The sequence below is a fragment of the Diceros bicornis genome, chromosome 4 (assembly GCF_020826845.1).
Source record: "Diceros bicornis minor isolate mBicDic1 chromosome 4, mDicBic1.mat.cur, whole genome shotgun sequence".
Lineage (NCBI taxonomy): Eukaryota > Metazoa > Chordata > Mammalia > Perissodactyla > Rhinocerotidae > Diceros > Diceros bicornis.
The window spans coordinates 6,267,409-6,275,209 of NC_080743.1; positions in this window are offsets into that span (position 1 = coordinate 6,267,409).

Consider the following 7,801-nt stretch of genomic DNA (forward strand, 5'->3'; position numbering starts at 1 on the left):
AATTTTAAAAATTTTTTATCACCCCAAAAAGACCATTCCCATTAACAGTCACTCCTCATTCCCTCCAACCCCAGCCCTAGGCCACCACTAATCTACTTTCTGTGTCATAGATTTGCCTATTCTAGACATTTCATATAAATGGAATAATATAATATGTGGTCTTTTGTGACTGGCTTCTTTCGCTTAGCATATTGTTTTCTAGGTTCATCCATGTTGTAGCATGTATCAAGTACTTCATTCCTTTTCATGGCTGAGTAATATTCTGTTGTACAGATACACTACATTTTATTTATCCATTTACCAGTTAGCGGACATTTGGATTATTTCTGCTTTTTGGCTATTATGAATAATGCTGTTATGAATATTTGTTTACAGGGCTGGTATGGACATACGTTTTCATTTCTCTTGGATATTTATCTAGGAATGGAATTGCTGGGTCATATGGTAACTCAGTGCTTAACATTTTGAGGAGCCAAACTATTTTCCAAAGAGGCTGCACCATTTTACAATCCCACCAACGATTATGAGGGTTCTAATTTCTCCACATCCTCACTAATGCTTGTTATTGTCTGCCATTTTGATTATAGCTGTCCTAGTGGATGTAAAGTGCTATCTCATTATGGTTTTGATTTGTATTTCCCTAATGGCTAATGATGTTGAGCATTTTTTTTTTTGTGAGGAGATCAGCCCTGTGCTAACATCCGCCAATCCTCCTCTTTTTTTTTGCCGAGGAAGACGGCCCTGGGCTAACATCTGTGCCCATCCTCCTCCACTTTATATGGGACGCCGCCACAGCATGGCTTGCCGAAGCAGTGCGTGGGTGCGCGCCCGGGATCCGAACCAGCGAACCCCGGGCCGCCGCAGTGGAGCGCGCGCACTTAACCGCTTGAGCCACCGGGCCGGCCCCTATGTTGAGCATTTTTATTGGCCATTTTTATATCTTTGAAGAATGTCTATTTCGATCCTTTGCTATTTTCTAACAGTATATTTATCTTTTTATTATTGAGTTGTAAGAATTCTTCATATATTCTAGATTCAAGTGCCTTATCAGTTATATGATTTGCAAATGTTTTATCCCATTCTGTGGGCTGACTTTTCACTTGTTTGGTGGTATCCTTTGCAGCATAAAAGCTTTTAATGTGATGTAGTCTTTTGTGATGAAGTTCACTTTATCTATTTTTTTTTTGTCATTTGTGCTTTTTTTGTCATATCTAACAAGCTTTTGCCTAACCCAAGATTAGAAAGATTTACTTCTATGTTTTCTTCTAAATGTTTTATAGTTTTAGCTTTTACATTTAGGCCTACGTACCACTTAAAATTATATTTTTGTTCCAAGTATTCCCCTTCCTCTTAATTTAAATTAATTTTGAATATGTCAAACCAAAAAGAAAAACCTTTGAAGAAAAAAAAGATACTGTTATGATTCATCTTGTTCTTCTTTTAAAAACATTTTATTTTGGACATTACAATAAACAGCAACTTTTTAGGTTTAAATACATCCAATGAAGTTCCACATGCATCTGTATAAACCCCTTTGGAAACAGAAAATATATTTCACACTTAATACTATTTATCTATTCATTCTGATAATAAACATTTAATTCAATAACTATTTATTGAACATCCACTGGTGGGTCAGGCACTGTTCCGAGCCCTAAGGATTCTGTGTTGAACAGAACAGGCAAGGCCCCTGTTTCCATGGAGTTTACACGCTGGTGGAAAGAAGCAATGAGTACACAAGTAAATAAATAGATCACCAAGATCATTCTCAGAGAGTGACGAGTGCTATAAGAGTGTCACGTGAGGGAAGGACAGCTTTTTTGGATTGTGTTGTCAGAAAGCCATCTTCTGAACTGAGGCCTGAATGGTGGGAAGAAACCAGCCTTGCAAAGATTTGAAGAAAAAAGAGACAGCAAGCAAGAGAACAGGATGTAGGAAGGAGCTTGTAGGTTCCAAGAAGAAAACAAAGGCAAAAACAAAAATCTCTGAGTGTCTGTAGCCAAATGAGCCTGAGGTTGGGGGCGCAAGTTGGAAGACAGACCCTGTAGTGAATACAACAGTCTGTGTGTGCTTTCAAGTTGCTTCCAGTTTCCTTTTTCAAGGAGAATCCCTCAACTAACATGGTAATAAAGTTTAACATTTAAACCAGGAAAATATTCTATAATCAAAATTTTTATTTGTTATTCTGAAAGAGGCCAGTTCAACGCACTCTTGAAGTTTTAACCTGATAGGCATTGAGCAGGCGAAGACATTCCTACCTGATCCAAGAGGAGCTCTAACATTGTTCTTTTTTACTATCTAAGAGAAAGGCTCCCCCTCCATACTCTAACTGTTCCTGGCTTCCGCGAAGTGGACGAGAGGCAACAATACCAAACAAAGATTGTTGGCAGAAGCTTTCTTCATGGGGATATCATATTATTTGCCAGGAGCTACCATAGAGCTGAGACAGAACATGTCCAGGTGGTATCCATAAAACTGCAAAATTAGAAGAGATAATTAACTTCCAGCACAATGCTCAGACATAATACGCAGTGAATGATAGCCCTTATCTGAATAGCTTAAACCGATCTCCAGAGATACTACTCTTGATTGCTGGCTACAGTCTCGCAGGTTTCTACTGCTCCCAGAGGAAACTACCCAGGGTAAGGGTGAAGGAGATGGAGCCTCCATAGCTGACTTTCACAGGTGGAGATCATGTGCAGAAACTCGGGAGCAAATTGCATGTGTGTAGAGATCTCAGGTCAGGCAGAGATACAGGAGGGAGGGCTACAAGGTCTTGCTGCCCACCACCACCACTGGGAGTTTCTTCCTCTAGTGCCAACTTCGTAAAGATTGGGTTCGAGTTTATTAAGGGTATTCCTTTTAAATTTTAATCTGGCCTCTCCAATTTCCTAGAAAGTGCATACAAAATTTTGCATATTCCCAGGGTAGAAGTTACTTTCATCAGATCTTCTGAAGCGTTGAAGAGCAAATCTACGGACACAGAAAGTAGGTTAGTGGCTGCCGAGGGCTGTGGAGGAGCAGTGGGAAAGAATGGGCAGTGACTGCTAATGGGCATGGAGTTTCTTTTAGGAGTGATCAGAAGGTTCTAAAATTAGATTATGGTGATGGCTGTACAACTCTGTGAATACACTAAAACACACTGAATTGTAAACTTTAAATGTGTGAATTGATGGTATGTGAATTATATCTCAATAAAGTTTTTTAGTATAAAAAGCACCTAAAATATTCAAAAGACTAAGAACCACTGCTGTGTGGCATGAGCCTCTGTGTCTTATTTTCTAATTCCAGAAAACTCACAGCTGTCATGTACTGAGTGTTCACTGTGTGCTAGGCACTGTGCTAAGTGCTATACGTGTATTATGTGGTTATATAACAAACTTCAAGGTAGGATTATTATCCACACTAAACATGAAATTGACAAATGGTAGAGACTGGATTTGAATTCAGTTGCATCCCGCTCCAAAAACTCACTTTCTGTCCATTATGCCACCGGTACTTCTCAAACTCATCCAACTAAGTGCCCACGATCGCCAGAAGGATACCACTTTTGAGGGCAGTGTAGGATATTACTGCCCCTCCACGCTGCTCTAATCAGTCATTACATTCTCACAGTTCTTCCTATGATCTCCCAAAGGTCATCCCCATGGGCAGCACTCCAATGCAGGCCTCCATGTCTCTCTAGGAGCATCACTGTAACTGCTGGCCTTGACTTCAAATCTCATCTGGTCTAGATTGTCCGCTTGTATCACTCCTAGATTTGACAGCTTTTCCTGGCTCCCCATTATGTACAGGATAAAGTCCAAAATCCTCAGCAAAGCACTGAAGGCCTTTAATACTCTGGCGCCATGTCTTTTCCTGCCTCCCACCTCATAAACCCTAATCCTCAGCCATAAGACCACTCACTCTACCCCAGGCACGTGCACATGCTCCTTGCCCTTTATATACCTTACAATTCACATCCTGTTCCAGTAATTCAGGTGGCAAACTCCTTTTCATCCACCAGATCCTACTCTGAGTTCACTTCCTGTGAGAAGTCTCCTTTGACACTAAAACATCATGTCCCCCCTACACACGTGCTCTAATATCACCCATTTCTACCCCATTGGCAGTACTTATCACACTGCATTGTCATTGTTTGTCCAGTTACCTCTTCTAGTAGTTTGTAAATATTTGCAGTGGGGTGTCTTGTTGTTATGCCCCCAGGGCCCGTTGCTTAGCACGGAAATGGATCTATTGAAGAAATGCACCCTATATTTCCCGCTAGAACATGAGTCCTTTTATTACAAGCATCCTTCTACCTCCTAAATATCTGTTCAACAAGACATCGTGCTTATTGAGCGTCTATGATGTGCCAGGCACGGTTCTAAGCATTTAATATGGACTAACTCATTTAAAACTCATAATAACTGTATGAGGTCAGTGTTATCATTAACCCATTTTATATAAGGGACCTGAGGCACAGAACAGTTCAAGAACAAGCTGTGAGGCCTTGAGAAAACATGGCAAAGCCACAATTCAAAGTGGTCTAGTTACAGCGTCTGTACTCCGACACTATGCCATATTGCCTGTGTGTGAGGGTCTGTCAAGCGAAGGAATGAGTCAATAGAATCCTTTCCAAGCGATACAAGAGTAAAAGCCCAGGACCCCTGAGCCTGTTCAAGGAGGGAGGATAGAAAGTGCATTAGGAACTGAAATGCACTTAATTTCTCATGGGAGTCATGTTAGAGATTTCATCGGGATTGGTTGAACTACTGTGAGAATTTCAGGCCCCTTACCAGCAGTGTAAGCAATCGTGAGTTGGCCAGTCATGCTGGGAAGGGTCAGAGCCTGGTCTTGATCCTGGGCTGTGTGAACTTGTCTCTGCTCGGCTGCTCTGGAATAAAGGCCCCCCCACCATCAAACCATCACCCCACTTCATAGCTGTGTGACCTGGGGTGCGCTTCTTAACCTCTCTAGGCCTCAGTTTTCTTATCTGTTAAACAGGGATGTAGTTGTGAGGGTCTCTTAGGATTGTAAGGATTCAATGAGTTAATATATGTAAAACACAGCAGGGCTTGTAGTTAAGTGCTCAAAAAAAGATCAGTCAGGAGGAAAAAGTGTTTCCCTTTGGGGATGGTCACCAGAGCCAGGTAATCATTTCAGTGGTTTGTGAGCGGCTGCCGGCACCTTTTCTAAATGAGCAGAAGAGGGAAGAGAAAGGATCCAAACTTAAGCCAATTCTGCTTTTCATCAGGTTTGGGAAAGAAGGCCGTTGTAAACATTTGCTAAAGGCAGATGCTGGGGACATATCACCTCAGCCGCCGCTCATTAAGGGGAGCCCGACCATCTATTACTCACAGAGAACACCTCTCTTCCGAGGAATTCAAGCAGCTTTTAAAACTAGACAGACCCTTTCTAGCTCAAGGGGATTCTGAATTCTGTTAATAATTTTAAGGGCCCCCTTTCCTCCTTCCCCTCGACCGTCTTCCCCTGCTTTCCCCTCTGGCTACAAATTTCCCTCACAAACAGCTTTTTAAAATGCATTTCCACTAGTAAAATCCCTGACTTCTTTTTTGTTTATGTTGAGAGGAAACGGTTAAGAATGAAAGTAAAAGAAAACAGAGAAATACTCAGTCTCCTTGGCCGCCTGCCAGGAAAAATGCTGAGACTGTCAGAGGCCTTGCTGAAAGCTACAGAGGCCTTGCTGAAAGCCCCACAGCCACAAGCACGAGGAGCAGCCCACCACAGGACAGTCCTCTAGGGGATTTACACCAACCCCTAAACAATGGGTGGCATTAGGACCTCTTCTCCAGCAAGGTCCCACCACAGGGCTTGACAGTAAAATGTTAGAGTCTTAAGCTCCCAAAACAGTCACTAAACCAGGGCCTGGGATCTCAGGTCACATGCAAAGGATTCAGATATGTGAATGCGTTCATCTCTCTGGGAGGCCATATGCTGGGTGGTGAAGACAGGCCCTGGGGCCAGAGAGACCTCGGTTTGGACCCTGGCCCACTACTTACCACCTCGGTGACTCTGCACAAATTGCTTATTCTAACCAAACTACTATTTCTTCATCTTTGATATTAAGAATAAAACAGTACCTACCTCACAGGGTTGTAGTATATTAAATTAAAAGTTCCTAACACCATTCAAGTACTCTGCTCAGTAAGTGTTAATTACCACTACTGCTAGTTTTGCCAGCCCTCAACATTGACAGGTGGAAACCAACACGTTGTACTCCAGCTTCTGGTACAGAGGCTGCAGGACCACGCCACTCTTAGATTGTTTTCGTGATATCCAGACCAGTAGGTCACCCCAGAGCATCTGGGTGGGTCTCATGACTCAACTACAAATTTCCAGGGCAAAGGAAACCTGAAAGGGAGTAACTTGAATCAAAGACAAGTGATACACTTATCAAGAGCAGTACCTATTTGAGCACCTAATACATTATCCCACTTAATCATCACAATAGTCGCTACGGGAGTATCATTAGTGCTACTTTATAAATAAAGACACTGAAGCTCCCAGAGGTTTACCTACCTAGTAAGTGGTGGAATTGGGATTTATCCCAGGATTATCGAACACCAAACCTTCTTCTATTTCGTCTCTACTCTAAGGTCTTGGACCAGAGGCTTCAAGGTTTAGCAGTGTAGTCTAGAAAAGCTCAATATTTTTATTTAACATGAACTGTGGCAAAAGCTCAAAAGGTAGTTGCTCTCAGCAGCTCTTTACTCCACCTGGAGATCAGAGTCCCCCTTAAGCACATTTCTCATAGAAATATGCTTGGTTGGAAGAGATTCTGAGCAAGACTCATTTTATCAGCCCTCCATGGCTAGATTGCTGGTTTATTATAAAAAGATGTAACTCAGCCAGATGGAGGAGATGTAGAGGGCAAGGTACATGGGAAAAGGGCACAGAGCTTCCTTGTCCCCTCCAGGCGCCCCACTCTTCCCAAATCTCCGCATGTTCACGAACCTGGAAGCTCCTGACTCATTTAAACATGTTAGAAAGATACCAAAAACAGGGGCGACACCCGAAACTGTCTTGGCTATCCACACTTGGTGATGAACGCCTACCAACAGGGCAGAGCTTGCACGGAAGCCTGAGAGAGGCAGAGCACCCAAGCAAAGCAATGACGTGCCCCAAATAGTCTTGTGGCAGAACTCATTTTCCAAAGATGAATACAACAACAACTCATCCCACCTGCTCTTCTGCAATGTGATCTTGCAACTCCCCATTAAGAGGTGGAGTCCAATGCCCTTACCCTTGAGTCTCCGCTGGTCTTAAAGACTTGCTTAAACAATCAAATGTGTTGCAAGTGGAAAGACGTTCTGGATCTTCTGAGGTGGGGTCGTAAGAAATATTTCAGCTTCTGGTTGGGTGTCTTGAACCACTCACTCTTGAAATACTCTCTCTGAGAAGCCCAGGCCACACAGAGATGTCATGTGTGGGGAGTCCAGGTGACAGCCCCAGTAGAGCTCCCAGCCAAGAGCCAGCATCAGCTGCCAGCCTTGTGAGTGAGGAAACTTGGACGTCCAGCCTTGTCAAGTCTTCAGATGACTGCAGGCTCAGCCAGGACCAGCTCCATAATTTGTAGGGCCCAGTACAAAATGAAAATTTTGGGCTCTCTGTTCAAAAAGTATTAAGAGATTCAAGACAGTAACAGCAGGGCATTGAACAAGCATGAGGCCCCGTGTGTCTGTGCAGGTCACATGCCATGAAGCCCGTCCTGGCCCTAGTGGACTCTGACTGCAATCAATTGAGAGACCCCAAGTGAGAACTTCCCAGCTGAGCCCAGTCAACCCCTAGAACTGAGACA